The 22,733-nt window shown below is 38.6% G+C and overlaps 2 pseudogenes; one reads left to right on the forward strand and one right to left on the reverse strand.

Annotated features, from left to right (window-relative positions):
• Positions 1–6,118: 6,118 nt before the first annotated feature.
• Positions 6,119–6,213, forward strand: LOC125086518 (uncharacterized; annotated as a pseudogene).
• A 5,421-nt stretch (positions 6,214–11,634) lies between these two features.
• On the reverse strand, positions 11,635–11,978 carry LOC125086127 (60S ribosomal protein L37-like; annotated as a pseudogene).
• Positions 11,979–22,733: the final 10,755 nt, after the last annotated feature.

The following is a 22,733-nucleotide window of genomic DNA, read 5'->3' on the forward strand; positions in this document are numbered from 1 at the left end:
TCCCCAGGCATGTCTTGGAAGCCCCAGGGTAAATCTCGTGTGCATTCCATTCCCACAGCATCCAGGCTACTCCTCGTATCAATTTGTCCAGAGCAACTGGGTTGAAATTTTTTCAGCCTCCCAAACCAGTCCTATTGCTAAATGTGATCTGAAATTCTTTGCCCTTTTTGGCTCTGGTACCTGAACCAAAGGTACAAGGCTGAAATATTCTTTAACTGTCTCTGGAGAATTAATGCTGCCTGACTTCTATTAACTTTCCTAGCAATTTTTCTCTCCTTTCTTTCACTTTTTGTTATTTGTAGCTCATAATCAAAATCTTATTCTATGATGCCTTATTTTTTTTTAAAGATTTTATTTATTTATTTGACAGAGAGAAATCACAAGTAAGCAGAGAGGCAGGCAGAGAGAGAGGAGGAAGCAGGCTCCCTGCTGAGCAGAAAGCCCGATGTGGGGCTCGAACCCAGGACCTGGGATCATGACCTGAGCCGAAGGCAGCGGCTTAACCCACTGAGCCACCCAGGCGCCCCTGATGCCTTATTTTTAAACTGTTCTTCTTTCATAGATATAATTTTGTTATTCCATAAGGAATTACTTGTTTACTAATAGTGACTTAATGTCTTAAACTACATTATAAATTCCTTAGGAGAAGAGGCCCAGTTTTCTTTTTCTTTAGCATCCCTCTGTAGCACTTAGTATAATTCTACCATAGACGGGAAGTATGAACTCAGGATATTCTTATTAATGCAGTCTCAAAGATGCAGTAAGGAATAAATCATGCAATAGATAACTATGACTGGCAAGAAATTCTTTTATGCTAATAGGGTAGTCCTTTGTATGTTGATTTCTCTCCTTCTTGCTCTACACTACCACTATCCATCCCAGCCTAAAATAGTGGCAATGCAGCAAACCTCTGGTCTGGGCTCCTTTGACCTGGCAAATTCTTCCCCTACATGGGCTGCTGAGGCTGCAGAACCAGAGACGTGCTTCCATGGAGAGCAAAGCAGGTGGAGACACTGGGACGCATTCAGCATGCACTACCCTATATCCTTGGTCAATTTCATGTGCATCTCTGCATCTGTTTCTTTTCTGGTTTCAGGTGAAAGTGAAAATAATCTCAACCAAGTCATTATTTCACATCAAGTCTTAAACTGGTATCAGCTTTTGTGGTCTGACCTAGCTCATCAGGTACAGTTGGAAACCTTTCATATATGTTATCCCATCTAATCCTCCCAAAACAAGGGGTGATGTGTCAGCACGCCTAGTGCTCACCAATGACTCCATAACCTCCTCTACATTTCCTAACCTCCTCTGCAGAGAGGTTGGAGTCATGTGACTAGTTCTGGTCAATGGATCGAAGAGAAATAACATATACCTTCGGGTTTAGGCATCCCTGTTTTTAACTCCACCCGTCTTCTGTTATAATGATCTTGGATTTGGAGCCATTAGTCACAAGAGGGAGGACAACGGCCAGATCCCACTGGAATCTATGAAAGCAAAAATACGTTATTGTGTTAAACCACTGAGATTTCACAATTTGTTATTGCAGCATAACCTATTCTGTCCTAACATAGATGACATTCAGAATATTTAATAACTAGCATAGAACGGGCACTGACCTACCTGAATACGTGTTATGACCAATCAGAACAGACATTGGTTGTAAACAGCTGGTATGATTTTTATGAGTCCATACCAGTTAATAGCACAGAAAACAATACTAAAAACTTGTTCCATTTTTAATACTTGATGAAATTGAAGTTCAAAGAAGATCAAGTGTCCTGCCTAAAATTAATGCCTTGTAAGTGATATTCAATCCAGCTGTTTGCTGCAAAGCCCACTCTCTATCTCAGCATTCCGCTTCCTGCTTGTGGGATGATGTCTAAGTTACCTCAACAACACATCAAAAAAGTTAGGTTGCAACAGAACTGTCCGAACAGCTTAATTATTTTTCTTAAACTATGGAGGTATGGCCCCAAAATATATGTTTATCGTTATATTTTCTTTAACTTGAACCTAGTCTTGCCTCTGTAAAGCATATCAGCATTATATCTTGCTTTTCCTTTTAAATTTTCCTTTTGTTCTTAGTCCTCATTAACCCTGAAACCGTATTATTTAGGTTGATACATCCAACTTTATGATAGAACATACACATTAAAAAGGCAAGAGGAAAATTAAGCCAGATGAAATGCTTGGCTTTTGGCATGTTCTTTTCCTCCTGCTGCTCATTCTTCATTTAAATGCCTGTCTCTTTTCTCCATGACATGATAATCATCTCCACAGCAACTAACTATTATATCACAAAGGATGGTGCCAGTGAGTGAGAACTGATCAGCCAGAGCTGAGCAACACTGAGGCAACAGTGATTCTATTTTCTTACAAATATCTCTAATTATAATAAGCTAAGGAAGAAATATATCATTCCTGTCTTACACCCACCTCTCGAATACAAGCAGTGCTCTGTCTACAGAGATTCTCACCCACAGTTCACTTTAAAAAGAGCATATTCCTCAGTAAAGATGGTATCACCTGTTAAGGCAAGGCAAATGTATGTCTAGACTGAAAAGTAGACCCAAATTAAATTAAAATCAACACAGATTACTGTGTGATTTACGAGTGGAAACCAAAGCAGGATCTGCATCTTACAGATGGCTAATAACATTCAAACAAACAGCAAATCAAAACCTCTTGAAAAACTGATAGGAAGAGTACAGAAATAGTTACTTGGTGAGGGGATAAGTATTATCCGAGCTTCTCTAACAAGGAAGTATGTGGAATGGGAGTGGTGTGGTCCCGAGGTTGTACAGGTGCTAATCACCGCAATGACACCCTGCATTACATTGGAAAGGGATTTGAATCCTCCACAACACGGTCTCAAGGTGACGCCTTCACTGGCATACAGAATTCTCTAGGGAAGCTAGAACCATAATATAGCCTAATGATGGAGTCCCAGAGAACAATGGATTATTACTAGAGGCTGCCTATTACCCACTGCTTTTGTATTGGTTTTGTAGAGTTTAAAGTCAAATCATATAATCTATTATACCCAATCTCATAAGTGGCATGTGTTGTTTGAAGAATATCAATCTTGCCTCTCCCACTAAGATGACAAGCATCTTGAGGGCAATTACGAAGTCATATATGATTATACTAGATTCTATGAACCTATGTCAAGACAACCATGATAAAGATGTACTGTTTCAATTGAAGATTGAAATGACAAGGTCCTCAGATCTATATTACACTAAGGAAAATATTATTGAAGTCGACACTGTCTCTCTGGTCTTTCAGCCCTAAAGTTTAAATGAGTTGGGGAGTAGGGTGACCCACCATTCGGGGTTCTCTTGTCATTGGAGTCCTCCCACATGCTCAAACCCATTAGTGTCCTAATGACATTTTACCCTTAACCTGGATTCCACTGTCAACCATCCTAGAGATACACCCCCCTAGTACCTTAAATCTCTAGCCTGTGTTCTCTCATAATCACATCTGGTTTTTCTGGATCATCTCTACTGTCACTTTTTGTGTGGTCTCCAGCCTGATAATTGCTGGAGGAAGTCATGGAATTTTGTTGACATAGGTTTCTCTAAATTTACACTTTTCCTCTCAACCTGGCCTGCCCAGGAATCCTTTAGGTCACCTCTTGCTGATTTCTTAACACTGTCTACATATTCAAAAATTTTAACTGGTATAGCAAGGCACTGACCTTGAACTAGTAGAGCAGGGTCTGAGAAAGGCGCCTAGCTGCACCCTGTATTTACTCTTTAATTGCTAACTGAGGGCCTGGGAGACACGCCAAGGTTGCCTGGGCAGATGTTTACTAACTTGTTACAAAAACGTCAATATTTTGAAAAAGTAGTACAATAATGTGGTTTAAATCAACTATCAATCCTGTTTTCAACTATAACTCTTCCAAAAACTCTCTTTATTTTTTTCTCTCAATTCAACATCAACTTTTTAAAGTATTCATTCAACAAATATTTATTGAGCATCAGCCATCATTCTAAGTAAATAAAAGAGACAAAAAAAATCCCTGTCCTGTGGCCCTACATTCTAGTGGGAGGGGGCAGTTAACAGAAAACAAAAACACCAAGTAAATCCTAGAGTATGTTTGAAGGTGATAAGAGCTATGGAAAAAAAAGAAAAAGGAGAGGGTAGGGGAGTTCTGGACTTTAAGAAGCAGGTGAAGAGTTTGGGTAAGGCGTGAGGGTTGGGATCAGTGAGAAGGTGACTTGAAGAGGATGAGGGATAAGCCATGCAATGAGGAAAAGCATTTAGGACAGAGGGAATAGGCCATGCAAAACCTTACTTTCTAGGGACTCCTGGGTGGTTCAGTCAGTTGAGCACCTGACAATTGATTTTGACTCTGGTCATGGACTGAGCCCCTGGTTGGGCTCCACGATCCGCAGGGAGTCTGCTCAAGATTCTCTGTTTCCCGCCACCCCTCCCTGCTTTGTGTGTGGAACTAACTAAATAAATCTTAAAAAAAAAAAAAAAAAAAAAAAAAGCTTACTTTCTAGAAACTCCTCACTATCTGAAGATTATTTAACCTTCAACTTCCTGATCTATAGAAATATAGAAAAGTTATTGGTAAATAATCTTTTTTGCTTTCTTCCTTTCCACTTCTAGAACATCTTTACATTTTCTTTATTCCTTTACATTTATATAAATACGTGTTCCTCTTTCCAATGTCTCTGCTTTCCCCTATCCTCCTCACCTTATTTATTCTTCTATTAGCTACAATCTCTTTTCATTCTGTCTCTCCAGATACGCAAAAGTCTTTTCTAAATTAAAGACACCGTTTCGCTTAAATATTTCTTCTAATTATAGACTATTTTTTCCGTTTAAAGTCCTTTCAATTTCCTCACCACATATACTCCCTTTAGCCTTGATTTCTGCCTTCTGCCCCCTTCAAATACCTTAAATGGATCTCTTGATTCCTAAAATCAAACTGTACCTTTACCCTGTTCACAGCTCTGTCAGTTGATAATTTTTTACAAGATTTATTTATTTATCTCAGAGAGCACCAGCAACCGCAGAGGGCAGGGCCCAAGGAGTGGGAGAGAACGAATCTCAAGCAGACTCCCCGCTGAGCACAGAGCTTGAGCCAGCTAGATCCCACAACCCTGAGATCATGACCTGAGCAGAAATCAGGAGTCAGACACCCAACTGACTGAGCCACCTAGTCAACCCAGCTGTCAGTTGGTAATTATTACTGTCCAGGGAAAACTGGTTTGCAGAAGAATATAATTACTTGTATTAAAATCAGTATTCTGTTTGTTAAAGTTGTAAATTTTAAAACCTCAGATACATCCTGCAATTTATCTCTCCTTATCTGCCCACTCGGTTCCCTCTCTTGGTGGAATATTCCTTTTCCTGCTTACCGAAATCCTGCTTATTCTTCAAGGCTCAAATGCTCCTTATCTGAAATTGTCTCCTCCTCTCCGCTCCCCTACCATTTCACTTATACAGGAAAATGGTTTTATGCATACTCTTACCTCCTTCAGAAATCTGTGAGCTCCCTGAGGATATATACTATGTAGTGTTTTCGTTTCCTCAAGAAATTCCTAAGAAACGGAGAATTCCTTTTTTTCTTGACTGTTTTTTAGATATTTTGGGTCTTAAATGAAGCAAAGTGTTTTTATATAATTATTAATGAAACATTCAGTCTCTCTGCACTAGCCGAACAGGGGGTGCAAGATTGAATTCGTGGCAAAAATAATAATTGAGGCTAACGACCGTCATGATAATACTGCAACTGCTCTCCTCACACAGAACTGCATGAGGCAAACTGTAACTTCTAGGGGCTGGTGGTGGCAACATTTTCCTCATTTGGGGCATTCTTCCTGAGGCTTAACCTTGAGCCTAATAATGCTCCAAAAACCCCAACCATTTTGTGAACTACTTATGCCCTTTAATAAAATTCTTTTTCGGGGCGCCTGGTGGCTCAGTAGGTTAAAGCCTCTGCCTTCGGCTCAGGTCATGATCTCAGGGTCCTGGGATCGAGTCCCACATCGGGCTCTCTGCTCAGCAAGAAGCCTGCTTCCCTCTCTCTCTCTCTCTCTCTCTGCCTTCCTCTCCGTCTACTTGTGATCTCTCTCTGTCAAATAAATAAATAAAATCTTTAAAAAAAAAAAAAGAATTGGAATGATACAGAGATTAGCATGGCCTTTGTGCAAGGATGACATGCAAATTTGTGAAGCAGCCCATATTTAAGAGTTGACCTTAAGTATTTTCACCACACAGAAAAATCTTAACTGTGTGAGGTACTGGATATGTTAATTACCTTGATTGTGTTAATCTATTTACAATGTATATTTATATCAAATTCTTACATTAGGACACTCTAAAAAATGATCAAAAAATGAATAGACATATCACCCAAGAAGATACAGAAGGCAAATAAACATATTAAAAGTTGATTGATATCACATGTCATTACATTATTGCAAATTAAAATAACCATGAGATACCACTACACCCCTACTAGAATGGCCAAAATCCAAAATGCTAACACCATCAAATGCTGGCAAGGATATGAAGCAAAAGGAATTTTCATCCATTGCTAATGGGTATGCAAAATGGTACAGATACTTTGGAAGACAATTTGGCAGTTTCTTACAAAACTTAATATTCTCTGACCACATGGTCTGGGAATTGCACTCTTTGGTATTTACCCAAATGAGCTGAAAAGTTATGGCTACACAAAAACATGCACACAGTTGTTTATTTTATTTATTTTTTTATTTTTTTAAAAGATTTTATTTATTTATTTGACAGAGAGAGATCACAAGTAGACAGAGAGTCAGGCAGAGAGAGAGAGAGAGGGAAGCAGGCTCCCTGCTGAGCAGAGAGCCCGATGGGGGACTCGATCCCAGGACCCTGAGATCATGACCTGAGCTGAAGGCAGCGGCTTAACCCACTGAGCCACCCAGGCGTCCCTGAACACAGTTGTTTAAAGCCGTTTTATTCACAATTGCCAAAATCTGGAAACAGCCAAGAAGTCCTACAGTAGGTTAATGGATAAATAAGCCATGGTATGTCCAGACAATGGAACCATCAAGCCATGAAAAGATATGGAAGAACATTAAGTGCATATTATTAAGTGAAAGAAGCTAATGTGAAAAGACTACATATGATTCCATCTATATGATATTCTGGAAAAGACAAAACTACAGGGCTATAGAAAGATCAATGGGTTGTCAGAGGATGGGTATATATGAATAAGTAGAACACTAAGGAATTTAGGGCATTGAAAGAACTCTGTATGATATGATACTGCAATGGTGGATACATATCATTATATTATATATTTGTCCAAACTCATTGTACAACACCAAGCATGAACCCTAATATAAACTATGGACTTTGGGTAATAATGATGTGTCGGTTGACTGTAGCAAATGTACCATTCTGGGGTAGGGTGTTGACAGTAGGAGAGGCTATACATACGTAGCAGCAGGAGGTAGATGAGAATTCTTTTTTTTTTTTTAAAGATTTTATTTATTTATTTGACAGAGAGAGATCACAAGCAGGCAGAGAGGCAGGCAGAGAGAGAGAGGAGGAAGCAGGCTCCCTGCTGAGCAGAGAGCCCGATGCGGGGCTCGATCCCAGGACCCTGAGATCATGACCTGAGCCGAAGGCAGCGGCTTAACCCACTGAGCCACCCAGGCGCCCCTAGATGAGAATTCTTTATACCATCTGCTTAATTTTGCTGTTAACCTAAAACATCTCTAAAAAAAAAAATAAAATCTATTAAAAAACATAAACCATAAACTGAGAAAAAATTCTTAATACATATGTTTGGTAAATAACTTATATAATAATACATGGAAGACACCTATGAATCAAAAATAAAAGGATAAAAAAAATTTGAAATTAGCAAAAAGACATTTCACAAAAAGTGGCCAATAAGCACATGAAAAGATACTCAACGTCACTCGTTATCAGGGGAATATGAATTAAAACCACATTGAAATTCCACTTCACACCCGTTAAAATGGCTAAAACAAAAAGACCAACAACATCAATTGTTGGTGAGCATGTTATACAAGTGGAACTCTCATACACTGTTGATGGAGTATAAAATGATATAATCTCTTTGGGCAACTGTTTGGGAGCTTCTTATAAAATTACATATCCACTTAATGACCCAGCAGTTCTAATCCTAGGTATTTATCCAAGAGAATGAAAATCTACATTTGCAAAAACTGGACCAAGAGTGCTAACAGCAGCTTTATTTTTAGTAGTCAAGAACTGGAAGCAAGTATAAATATCCATCAACAGGATTACGGATTTTTAAAAAAAGTTGTGTATGTATATAAAAGAATATTTGTCATAAAGTACTCATACAACAATACAAATGAATCTCTAAACAATCCACAGTGTAAAAGAATCAAACACCAAAGAATACATATATAATTCCACTTATGTGACTTTAAGAGCAAAATAATAGAAATCAGAACACAATTGCCTATCTGAGAAGAGAGACTCACTGAAGACATGAAAGAACTTTCTAGGGGAGATGAAAGTGTCTTATGTCTCAGCTGGGGTGGTAGTTACATGAATATATACTTTTGTTAAAACTCGTACAACTGTACACTTAATATCTATGCATTTCACTGAATGTAAATTTACCTCCATAAGAAAGAAATGTTATCATGTAATTTACCTTAAGCTGGGCAAGCAAGACATATCATTTTCATGGTTTTTGTTTTCTTCCCTGTTGCCTGGAAGTGTTCAGAACACAATGACTGCTCAACACTTGTTTGAGGGAAGTTAAACAAATTAACCAATTGCTTTGGCAGTTAAAGACATACAATGAGATATTCAGGTAGTTTCTTTTAGGCATGTGTTTAATTTCCTACTGGTAACTCCTTATAGAGAAAGAGACCTTTTTCTGTGTTTTTTTGAGACTGTCCATGATCGCCCTATCTTTGAGCAAATTAACTCTGGCAGTCGATGCACACGAATGTGTGCTCGTGTGCATGTCTCCGTGGTATAATCAGTTGTCTTGGGCTGTCCTCCTGTGATAGGAACTGTCTAAAATTGGCTATTATTTTTTTAAGTGTCTTATCACATAAATATATTGTAAAAATAAACTGAAAATGAAATCACAAGGGTTTTGAGAAATACATCTTTGCTCAATAAATGATTTTCCATTTCCCCTCAAAAAGTAGAGGAATGACTGCAAGTTGTTCCATATTGTGTTTTTTTTTTGTTGTTGTTGTTCAGTCTGTTCCCAAACTAAAGCATTTATTATGAGAAACGTTTTCCTCAATAATGTTTTTAAAGTTTTAAAAAATAAAAAGATTACATAACTATAGGTAGATTATTCATGTTAGGCTAGTTAGTTTTTCTTCCCTCAGATGTACACCCTTAAATGTGACTTGAAAGAATGCATTTTTTTAAAGTTTCAGTTTAAAAAAAGCAGATGGCAGAGAAAGGTGTGTTACTGAATTTTAGCTATTAAAATTTGGTGTCTAAATTCCAGATGAGAACGAAGCAAACAGGAGTGTGTACATTTTAACATTTACATATCAGAGCTGTATTTTCGAAAAATGTTTTGCTTTAGATTCAGCAACAGTTACTCAGAAAATCCATGGTCTTTTTCAATATGAAAATAATTGCATTTCAAAAGCCAGAAGTTTCAACAACTTCCAGATTAAAAAATGACATCTCAGTTAATTTGAAAAGATGACTGAAGAGCTTTTATTCTGTTATATAACTAGCATAAAAGGAAACTTCTGAACCACCACCAAGTTTTGATTCTCTACTTTCAAGCTGAGGTCACATTCCTCTCCCCTGTCTGTCTTGGTATGGCCTCTTCCAGTAAGTATACATCTGGTTTAAATTCCCACCATATGTGATAAATCAATGCATAACAGATAATAAATTTAGAAGACCATATTCCTATAGGCTTTGGCTTCTATTCTCTTAGCTTTTGCAAGTCTGATGATTTTTCCATCTCAGCTTATCTGTGTTATAGTAGTAAGAGAAGCCCAAAACACAGAATGTACTTTAGGACTAATAACTTATCTCCAAAGGCAATCAGCAGGAAACCTGAAATGATTAATCCTGTATCTTTATGAGCTTTGAAAAACTGAGGCCAACATTTCATGACTTCTTATGCTATAGACCTTTTTATCCAATTATGTTTAATAATTGGGGATTATTATTAGTAAAATATAACGGTTATTCACTATTTGGATTATTTGTATATTTATTTTTTATTTTAGTACAAATGCTTTTTAAAGACCTAGCCCATTATTACTAGTTAAAGCAGGGTCACCAATTGTGAGAAGGGTTTTAGAATAGTGGTTAAGGTTATGGATTTGTCCACCCTATGACTTCAGGTGACTTACGTAAGTGCCAAAATGCATTAAACCTCACCTCTGTTTTCTAATCCATAAAATGGCAATAATTATGGTAGCTTCTTTATAAAGTTGGCATAAAGATTAAATGAGATAACGCTTCTAAAATACTTAACACAGTAACTGACACATACAGAGATTATGAGATTGTTGGCTATTAGCACAGTTGTAAATTTACCTACAACTTTTTCATCGTTTTCAGGATAAAGCTAATACTGCCAAGACTGGAGTCCTTTGAGAGGTGCTGTCCCATAGTGTGTAATTAAAAATGGGCCTCAAGGAAGAATCATTCCTATTGCCTTTCTTTTATTTGCCTCATCACATTTGGATGTGTCTGTGTCCCCTACTAGATGCTAGGTTCTTTGAGGAGAGGGTCTATGTCTTCTGTCTTTGAATTACTGAGTGTGGTCAGGAATTATAGACTCTTGCAAAGGGAATGTATAAATGAACATGTATGCAAATATACTTATAACATTAATTTTACATTTTGAGTTATTTATGTGGTTTAAGTAATCATAAGGAGTAATTTCTTTTAACTCCCTTGGATTTATAAAGTGATTTAGATATTATAGCTACAAATAAAAGGACAGTTAAAAATCATATGTTGGGGACACCTGGGTGGCTCAGTGGGTTAAGCCTCTGCCTTCAGCTCAGGTCTGATCTCAGGGTCCTGGGATCCAGCCCTGCATCCAGCTCTCTTCTCAGCAGGGAGCCGGCTTCCCTCTCTCTCTCTCTGCCTGCCTCTCTGCCTATTTGTGATCTCTGTCAAATAAATAAAATCTTAAAAAAAAAATCATATGTTGTTCTCTGTTTACATTTCAAAGAGGAGATCTAGCTTAGACATTTTATATTTGAGATACTTATTAGACATCCAAGTAAAGGGGTGGAAAAGGGAGTTGGATTTAAGTTTAGAGATGTCCTTAACTTCCAGGAAACTTACAGAAATCCGTAAGTTTGGAGAAAATTGAGAGTAGTTAACATATACTTACAGCCACAGTACTGAATAGAATCACCCAGACAGAGGATATAAGTTAAAGGGGAAAAAAGTACTAAGACTAAACCTGGGACATTCCAAAACTTAGAGCTTGAGGTCATGATGTGAAGCCACAACAGAGAATGACCTGGAGAGGGTCAGAGGATCCAAGAAATTGGAACCAAGTGAAAGCCAATTATCATATACTCAGCTGTCACTGACCCCGACTCTTGCTCGCATCTGTGTTGGGAGATTTTCGTAAATTTGGTATGCTATTTGTTTTTGTGTGCGTTTTTTTTAAAACCAGAACATTTATTGTGTGACTAGTTGTTGAAATCCTTCAGATGAACCGGATGCTGCAACAGCAGCCCTCTTGGGCTTAGGTGTTGTTCCTTCATGGAACCCATGCCTGAATCTGCGGTCTACAATTTTTAGGTGCCTCCTCATTCGACCAGTCTCAGTGGTGCTTCTTCTTTTAGCCTTGGCACTCCAATTATACTTTCCCTTGCGGTTGGCAGGATAGCCACCTTTGCCACAATGGACTTCTGGAGGTGGTAGGCCTTCAAGCCCCAGCAGCGGCACAAGGTGTGCATCTTACGGCGATGCTTTCCAAACGATGACATCCCCTTCGTCATCTTATTTCTGTGGCAGACCCTCTTGGTATGCTATTTGGATCCATCTCTAGTTTTCCTAACTAACCCTCTGTTTCTCACAACCCTCATTTGATACTCTGTTCTGCATGTGTCTTCAGACTAGGCCCATCCGAATCTTTAGGATCTAGAGTCAAGGTCAGGGGTGTCCTTTTGCCAGTCTCAGCTAACACCAGCCATATTGGACTTTACCCTTATTCTTCATCTCACTTGTCATGCTCTCCTGGAGAAGAAGGAATGATAGCTACTCTTGATGACTTGGCTTCAGACCCCCTAATTCTGCTTTCAGGTAGGTGTATTTTACCCCCTTAAATTTATCCTGTGCCCCACTCTCTTGGAGTTCCTTCTTACCTGTTTATTTGCTCTGGGCATCTGGACACTTTGGACAAACAACCTATCTTTTTCAGCCAGTCCCTGAGTTTATCTCTGCACAACCCCACCCCCATTATACCCCAAATGCAATGACTAGTGTTCTTGCTTTGACCCCTTGGGTCATCTGATCCAATCTGGAGAGAGGTCAAGTCTCTTGAACCTGGCCCAACATACTGCCCAAGCTTTTCACCATATGGTGATCTCAAAAAGTCTAGAAACTTAGAATTCCCTGGAGTAGATGCATATAAGATGGAAAATTCAAATATTTGATTCTCAACCTACAATTTGTACTTGTTTCCAGTAATCACAAGCTAAATCAGCAGGAATTTCTGGAGGGAATACTAGAAGTCTAATTAGCAAACAACATCTGATATTTCTCCTAGAGACTGTGGGATCTAAATTTGTAGGAGAAGAATAGAATTCCAAGATAATTATATAGGTCCTAGAACTCTTTTAAAGGGTTGCTATTTGAGGGTTGTGTAATCATTGGTTGGACCCTGTTTAGCCTAAATTCTTACTAAGTAGGGTCAGGAATGTTTAGGGGAATGGAAATTGAAGTTTAGAAATAAGACATTAATTTCCTGATTTTCAAGGCCACTACACAACTGGAGCTCTAGAACCAAAGAATTTCCAAATTCTAGTTTTTCTGTTTGCTTTGGCTGATAGTGCCTGATCTAGAAGAGCTTTTTGTTCACCTCCGTCCTTCCTCTAATAATAGGTGGATATGTGCAGAAATTTCACTCATTAGAGGTTTACTTTTTTTTTTTAAAGATTTTTTAATTTATTTATTTGACAGACAGAGATCACAAGCAGGCAGAGAGGCAGGCAGAGAGAGAGGAAAGGAAGCAGGCTCCCTGCCGAGCAGAGAGCCCGATGCGGGACTCGATCCCAGGACCTTGAGACCATGACCTGAGCCGAAGGCAGCGGCTTAACCCACTGAGCCACCCAGGCGCCCTACTTTTTTTTTTTTTTTTAAGATTTTATTTATTTGACAAAGAGAGAGAGACAGTGAGAGAGGGAACACAAGCAGGCGGAATGGGAGAGGGAGAGGCAGGCTTCCCACTGAGCAGGGAGCTGGACACTGGGCTTGATTCCAGGACCCTGGGACCATGACCTGAGCCAAAGCAGATGCTTAACGACTGAGCCACCCAGGTGCTCCTAGATGTTTACTTTTTACATGTAATTGTATCTTTACTTTTATGATAAAGCTTAATGTTTTATTCCAGTGTGAAACATGCAGATGATACAGAAATTAAAAAATAATTTAGAAACTGAAAGTCCTCAAAAGTTCTCCTTTCCTTAAATATAATCCCTCTTAATATTTTGGTGTATATTCATTTGAATATGTTTGTATTACAAAAGTAGGATATATGGTACACACTACATACATTGCTGAGATACTTGACTTTTCACTTGATAATATATTTTTTTATATCTTTCTATGTCAGTACTTGTAGCTTTTTTCTCCAAGTTTTTATTTAAATTCTGGTTATTTATCATATATGGTAAAATCTGTTTCAGGTATAGAATTTAGTGATTCATCATTTACATATAACACCCAGTGCTCATCACAACACGTGCCCTCCTTGATACCCATCACCCATTTAGCTCATTTCCCACCCACCTTCCTCCATCAACCCTCAGTTTGTTCTCTATTTTTTTTTTTAAGATTTTATTTATTTATTTGACAGAGAGAGATCACAAGTAGATGGAGAGGCAGGCAGAGAGAGAGAGAGGGAAGCAGGATCTCCGCTGAGCAGAGAACCCGATGTGGGACTCGATCCCAGGACCCTGAGATCATGACCTGAGCCGAAGGCAGCGGCTTAACCCACTGAGCCACTCAGGCGCCCTGTTCTCTATTTTTTTAAAAATATTTTATTTATTTACTTGGCAGAGAAAGAGATCACAAGTAGGCGGAGAGGCAGATAGAGAGAGGAGGAAACAGGCTCCCAGCTGAGCAGAGAGTCGATGTACGGCTCGATCTCAGGACCCTGGGATCATGACCTGAGCTGAAGGCAGAGGCTTTAACCCACTGAGCCACTCAGGCACCCCATTGTTCTCTATTATTAAGAGTCTCTCTTTTTTTAATAATATTAAGATTTTATTTTTACTTATTTGACAGAGAGAGAGATCACAAGTTGGCAGAGAGGCAGGCAGAGAGAGAGAGAGAAGTAGGGTCCCTGCTGAGCAGAGAGTCCGATGCGGGCTTCCACCCCAGGACCCTGAGATCATGACCTGAGCCGAAGGCAGAGGCTTAACCCACGGAGCCACCCAGGCACCCCTATTGTTAAGAGTCTCTTATGGTTTGCGTCCCTCCCCCTTTATTTTCCCTTCTCCTATGTTCATGTTTTGTCTCTTAAAATCCACGTATGAATGAAATCATGGTATTTGACTTTCTCTGACTTATTTCACTTAGTGTAATACACTCTAGCTCCATCCATGTCATTGCAAATGGCAAGATTTCATTCTTTTTTTTAATTTAATTTTTTTAATAAACATATAATGTATTTTTATCCCCCGAAAATTTCATTCTTTTTGATGGCCGAGTAATATTCCATTGTGTATGCACGTGCACGCACACACACGTGTGTGTGTCTGTACCACATCTTCTTTGTCCATTCATCAGTCAGTGGACATTTGGGCTCTCTCCATAGTTTGGCTGTTGGTGGTAATGCTGCTATAAACATCGGGGTGCATGCGTCCTTTTGAATCTGTGTTTTTGTGTCTTTTGGGTTAATACCCAGTAGTGCAATTGCTGGATCATAGGGTAGTTCTATTTTTAAGTTTTTGAGGAACCTCTATGCTGTTTTCCAGAGTGGCTGCACCGATTTGCATTCCCACCAACAATGTAAGAGGCTTCCCCTTTCCCTGAAATCTTGCCAACATCTGTTGTTTCTTGTGTTAATTTTAGCCATTCTGACAGGTGTGAGGTGGTATCTCATCATGGTTTTGATTTTTATTTCCCTGATGAGTGATGTTGAGCAGTAGCTTTATCTCATTCTTTTTTTTTTTAAGATTTTATTTATTTGACAGGGATCACAAGTAGGCAGAGAGGCAGGCAGAGAGAGAGAGGAAGGGAAGCAGGCTCCCTGCTGAGCAGCGAGCCTGATATGGGACTCGATCCCAGGACCCTGAGATCATGACCTGAGCGGAAGGCAGAGGCTTAACCCACTGAGCCACCCAGGGGCCCCTATCTCATTCTTTTTAACAGTTATATGATAGAATACTAAAATTTATTTAACCAAAAATAAAATTATAGTCAGGTTTTTACAAATGTAAGCAATGTAAAAAATTAACATCCATGTATATATTTCTTTGCACACTCGTGTGAGTACTTCTGTAAGATACATTCCTGGAACTGGATCTCTTAGGCTGAAAGATACACATCCTCAAAATTTTGAGAACTACCAAATTGCCCTCTTAGGGGGTTGTGCCATTTTCATGCACATCATTAATATATGTAATATATGTGTCCATAAACATAGACCAACAACTTGTATTATAATTGTGTGAACGTGGTAGGTAGAAAATTATGCCTATTCAAAGTTTCGCTTTCTAAGTACTGTTGTAATGATTAAACAAAACACTCTTTGTAAAATATACAAAACAAGTATTTTTAGTGACTGCTTTTTAAAAACTGTAGTTATTCTCATTACCTGAAGACATTCCAGATGTATCTTAGGAGCAAAGCATATGCATACCTATAGATTATAATGTTTCAAGTTTTGGGGCCCATTTAAAATGAATAATGACTGGCACTGAAAGATGAATACTAACATTGTGCCGTCATGCTACTTTCATTCTCCTGGGTGGGTTAGGGGGACGTATTTCCATACAACAAATCTAGGCAAGTGAATGGGGGAGAAAATGCTAAATCTGGCTTGAGAAGTAATCAACTTTCAAGTTCCACTTGGAATATTGGGATTAATGTATAGCATGTTAAACTTTTGCTCTTGGTATGAAATATTAGTGTGTTTTGACAAGACTCTTCAAAATCAACGTCCAAACTGAAGATCCACCAATAACAAACTTTCTTGTTGGTCATTATTCTTTTGGTGGGGTGGGGGTGGGGCAGCTGTAACGATACCACATGACATTCCTAACATGGGTTCTCCGGATCCAGGATTGTTCCTGGAGTGTTCTGTATCACAGATAGCAGTCAGTGGACATTTGGGCTCTCTCCAAATGTCCTCCTCATTGTCTCTCCAAATGTCTCTCCTCATTGTTTCTCTGTTCTTTTCCACTAAAGAGCTCTGTATTTTCTGTATTTGTTGATAAAGATGGCTCTTTTCCCATACCATAAATGGCATGGTCTCTACAGGTTATGCTTGGCATGTCCTTGTAATGCAGTTTGTATTCACTATGTGTCAAGCCCCATGTTAAAGGCGGGGGTAAGGATATGGCCAAGCCTAATTAAAGAGCAAGTCAGGAAATGAATAGGTTGGCAAATAGCTAAGAACTGGATCATGTGGAAGAAGGGACAGCTGTGTTGAAGTCAGGCCCACAGTCATCTTTTTAAATTTTAGGAAAGGGTCAAACCAGGACAGCTAATGTAATAAAGTCCAAGAGTGAAGTTGGAGACTAAGGATGTGTAAATGTCAAGAAGTCAATGAATTGAAAATACATGAAGAGCATCAGTACTGCCTTAAGACAAGAACTAATTAGATCATAGCTGTGAGTATTGGAGGGGGATAGAACAGTGTAAGTTAGGTCACCCATATATCCTTGACAGGATACTATGACAAGAAGGTTCTTTTGTTGTCAACTTTATCCCATACTTCATATGTGACAGATTTCATAATCCTTAAGGGACAATAGTTAATTCTGATCTTATAAGCATGGTCTGTGAAATCTGTTTATTTTAAAAATGATACAACTTTTGTACAGACTAAAATCCTTAAAAAATGTCCTTTCCTGGGTGTAACACATAAAACCTCATTATTCTAGGTTGACCAGAATGGTTTTTGGGTTTACCTGAATTATAACCTACTTTAGTGTCTTTTTTGATGTATATTTTAAGGGCTTGCTTCTGCAGAGTATAAAATGCAAATGACCCAGCAGATGGATGGATACTGCAGGGGTTTCCAGATCTTAATGTAGTTTAAAATAAAACAAAATTTTCTTTGTATGGGTGGGAGTTGGCAGTTCTTTTAGATTCTTTACTAAAAACATTTCCCAGAAATGTATTAGATAAGAGATGTCTTTACCCTCCACTTTCTCATCCCACAAAAACCATTCTAGCACCATGCTTGTTTTAAGTGGGAAAAATTAAAATGTCCAAAAAGGCAGTTTGAGTAGTTGTCATTTGACTTAAGTATTTTGCACTCTTCAACTGCACTTCCCCATAAGGATCTTCCAGCTTTCTTCTCCGGAGAAATTTCCATTTTAGTTCTGAGTTTTGATCTTAATTATCTATTCCTTGTTAGCTTCCAGGATGATTCTTGGTGTTCCTATATCAACGCCAAGACACAACTCTCTTCCCTTCCAGTAAACATTTTGAAAGGAAAAAACTTTCAAAGTTTACTTGAATGGAATAAACATTTTCCATGTTAGAAAGCTTAAGCCAGTAATTATTAAATCATACTCTAACTTATACTTGAAGTTGGATATCACAGTAATATTTCCCATTTATGTGCCCCATTATTAACTACAAAGAAACAGTTGGCTATTTGTGTTGCATCAGAATGAAAACTTTTATTCTTTCTTTTGACTTTTCAAACATATGCTAGTTCATTATTTTAATAAAATGCGCTACCAGATGTTAGGCAGAATGTGGCCACATCTGGGATACATAAAATACCATTCCAAGTCTCCAAAGGAGGGAAGTAGCAGTATTGTGTAGTTCTCCCCAAAAGTCTAACTCGCCCATCTCATTTAATCTATTTAACTTCTTCAAGTTGAATCGTTAAGAGTAGCACCAATTATTTGGGTTGTCTTGGGAATATAAAGAGGAATGAACTAAAACACCAAGGGAAATGTCACAAGAAGACACGCACTATGCTGAAATACAAATAAAACTTCACTAAAGCCTGTGGCTACAGCTATATTTTTTCAGCTGAAGAGGTTGTAAATCTTGAGTTGCTGGCTTCCTGAAGTCACCTTGAATTATAGGTCTCTTTAGGCCTTTCTACAACGTCCCTACTTAAGTTGACCCTTTCAAAGAAAGCATAACACATCTAAAGGATGGCAAATAAAGATTTTTTTTAGGAGATATATTTTGACAACAGTAAATATATAGATGGTAATTAAATCCCAAGCTATTCCTGTTTTCTAACCCAACTTTTAATTTTGTTTTGTTTTTGTAAAGCAAACTTTTTCTAAAGTTTTTTATTTATTTATTTGACAGAGAACACAAGTAGGCAGAGAGGCAGGCAGAGCAGGAGTGGGGGGGGAAGTAGGCGCCCTGCTGAGCAGAGAGCCTGATGTGGGGTTTGATCCCAGGACCCTGGGATCCTGACCCAAGCCGAAGGCAGAGGCTTTAACCCACTGAGCCACCCAGGCACCCCTGTAAAGCAAATTTTCTAAGAAAACAAAACCAGGACCTGCTGGTCTTCTGTCAATGGATCAGTTTTATACACTTATATTTAACATCATCCCTAGCTTCTTAAAAATAGACCACACTGAGGACTGGAATAATACTAGTGTTGAGAGGAAGCTCTGGAGATGTTTCTCTTATATGCTGCTTACCCATTAGAAAGAAGGAAAATGCTGAAGTTGAGTATGCAGCATTGAGCGGGAAGGCACCTGTGGCATGAAGGTAGGTATCCCTCAGCTTGAATTCAGATGACCTAGGTTTGAGTCTCAGCTCTGCCACTTGTGAGCTCAATGTCTGCAAAAGCTAGTTAACCACAGAAGTCACATTTTCCTTGTCTATAAAGTAGGAATTATACCTTGGAGGGCTGATCTGAAGATTCCGTGAAATAATTAGTATAAATGTGCTATAGAAACTATGAGACATACATAGTTTATTAGTAACAAGCTATTGGTGACCTTAAATCTTCATTTTAGAAAAGCAGGTTAACAATTAGATATTTGGAGCACAACTGAAAAGAAATCCATGTGGTATATATAGAATAGGCAGGCATTTATTCCCATTTCAAACACACTGCCTAAATAAAGATTCTGCAAGGACTAACAGCAATCTTAATAGACATTTCTGCTTGTCAGTGATAAAACTGAGGCAAACCCAGCTCATATGCACTGCTCTATTTCATATACACACTGAGATCAAAGATTCGTCTTTCATTCTCTTAACACCTATTTATTGAGCATCTAGTATATGGGCCTAGCATCACACTAATCTCTAGGTATACACTGGTGGACAAGATTTCTGTTCTCAAGGAACTTATGTCCTACTTACATTTGTATCTTTAATCCAAGAACTTGGCAAAGTGTTGGCACATAGTTGATGCTCAATAAAAGTTGGTTGAGCTGAACTAATCTAATTTTGTATCATTACCATTTTAGCAGAAAGCCAGTAAAGCTGTGAATTTTGTGATCAGAAATGATTTCTATACTCAGTTCACCATGGGATTAATAGGGTACCACTTCTCAAGTTTTGAGGGAAAATAATCTTTTTTTTTTTTAGGTAAACTCCACCCCCAACACAGCGCTGAAACTGACAACCCCAAGATCAAGAGTCACATGATCTTCTGACTGAGCCAGCCAGCCAACCTAAAAAGAATCTTTTTAACCTAGAGTTCATGGAGTCATCTACCTATAGTATGATACTTGTATTATGTAGTGTTAGCATTTTCCTACTGAAGGAAGACATGATTATCACCTTCAATTAGTACATGTAACATGGGAGCAGAGTATTAGTAGGAAATGTTTTTAAGGGCAATATCCCTTAGGTCAGGTAAAAAAAAATTAGCAAAAGGAATATAGGTTGGATATGTCAATCACTAGACAGACTGACATTGATTTAATATACAACTAAAACAAAGGGGAAAAAAATGGCAAGTCCATTCTATTTACATGATAGTCAATTCTTTTTTTTTTTTTTTTTTTAAAGATTTCATTTGACAGACAAAGATCACAAGTAGGCAGAGTGGCAGGCAGAGACAGAGAGAGGGGGGAGCAGGCTCCCCTCTGAGCAGAGAGCCTGAGGCGGGGCTCGATCCCAGGACCCCGGGATCATGACCCAAGCCGAAGGCAGAGGCTTTAACCCACTGAGCCACCCAGGCACCCCATGATAGTCAATTCTTAACAAGCAAAGAGAGTTTACTTTTGGAAGCATAACTTCCAGTGTTATGGAATAAAACTTCTTGGGAGTTTTTTAAAAAATATATAGGAGCTCACTGGTGGGACCAGGATGGGTGACGTTAGTATTGTTCACCAAAATCCCTACTTCTGACTTGTTTCAAGGACTCAGTCTCTCTGCAGATGGCAGAGGCTATGTAACTAGTTTAGGCCAATGAAATTCTATCAGTAATGTGTGTGTGTGTTTACATTTTTTTTTCAGTCATGTGTTGTGGGTTTTTTTTCCCAATCTAAGGCTATGAAAAGTTCATTGGGATTCTTTCATCTCTTCCTCTGCCACAGAGAATCAGCTGCTATGATCTCGGTGAGATAGCTACAGAACAGTGGACCCTCTGTCAATCTGGTTCCTGGAGTGACTGGAACAGAGGGCATTTGATCCATATGAAGCATGAACAAGCAGTAAATGTCTGCTGTGTTAAGGCATGGAGATTTTGGAAACTTTATTATCATACCATAACAAAATCTTTCCCGATTAATATAGTCATGGGTGGCCTATAGCACTCTCAATGCCAAGTTTTTGAGTAAGATAAAATAGATAATATGAGTTCCATTAATTTGACAGTCGTGTCTTTCATATTAAGGATGCTAGCCTGAGGTCTAGCTTTTAATCACATTTAATCCACATATCCCATAAGTTTTCCATTTCCCACTAATTCTCCTGTGAATCTTTTAAAAGTACTATATTTAACTTTTATCCATAAAGTTCCCATGCTTTCAACAAATGATCACTTTTCGCAACATCGACTGAATTTCTTTTTTTTTTTTTTAAGATTTTATTTATTTATTTGACAGAGAGAAATCACAAGTAAGCAGAGAGGCAGACAGAGAGAGAGAGGAGGAAGCAGGCTCCCTGCTGAGCAGAAAGCCCTACGTGGGGCTTGAACCCAGGACTTGGGATCATGACCTGAGCCGAAGGCAGTGGCTTAACCCACTGAGCCACCCAGGCGCCCCTCGACTGAATTTCTTAATGTAACCATACACCATTATCTTCACAGGCATAACTGGAGCAAAAGGTTCCGAATTATGGACACACAGGCAGTTGTCATGAATAAAGAAGTGATGGTTCTGCAACTGCACTATCTTTAGAAAGCGGACCATTACAGGAAGGGAGAAGAAGAAGCATGCTTTGATTATAGTTCTCCCTTGACTTACGACAAGGCTACATCCTGATAAACTGGTGGAGGTTGAAAATATCATAGGTCCAAATCCAGTTAATACACCTAAACCTACTGTCATCATAGTCTACCTTAAACGCGCTCAGAACACTTAGATTAGCTATAGTTGGGCAAAATCATCTCACACAAAGTTATTTTATAATAAAGTGCTGAATAGCTCATATAATTGAATATTGTACTGAAAGTGAAAAACAGAATGGTTGTATATGGGTACAAAGTGATTGTATCAGTTTTTACCCTCTTGATCAAATGGCTGACTGGAAGTTGTGGCTCACCGCTGCTGCCCAGCATCACAAGAGTATCCTATCACATACAGCTAGCCCAGGAAAAGATCAAAATTCAAAACCTGAACTACAGTTTCTACTGAACAGTATCACTTTCAACCACTGTTAGGTTGAAAAGTCATAGATGGAATTGTAAGTTGGGACCATCCGTATTTGGACTTTTTTTTTCATACTGGAGAAAGAGCTTGACCTTGAAGATCTTATAGAGTCTGAGTCATTTCTTTCTTTCTCTCTTTCTTTCTCTCTTTCTTTCTCTCTCTCTCTCTCTCTCTCTCTCTCTTTCTTTCTTTCTTTCTTTCTTTCTGTAGGGGATTCCAAGCTCAATGTTGGGCTGAACTCACCACCCAGAGTTCAAGAGTTTAATGCTCTACCCACTGAGCCAGCCAGGCTCCCAAGAATTGTCATTTCTATTTAAAGCTATAGACAGTGAAAATTTTCAAGTCACTGAAAAAGAATAATGCTTTGCTCGTTTACTTTAATGGATCGTTAGGTAGGATACATAATGTGTTATCTTTCATATTTTAACACCTGTCTTCTTTCTTTCTACCCATCCAAAAACTATCTGCCAAAGTAGGAATCAAATCCTAGCTCCTTAGGAAATCTTCCTTCGATTCCTTCGACATACCAGCTGTAATTGATCCCTTTCT

Source organism: Lutra lutra, chromosome 15 (assembly GCF_902655055.1).
Source record: "Lutra lutra chromosome 15, mLutLut1.2, whole genome shotgun sequence".
NCBI lineage: Eukaryota > Metazoa > Chordata > Mammalia > Carnivora > Mustelidae > Lutra > Lutra lutra.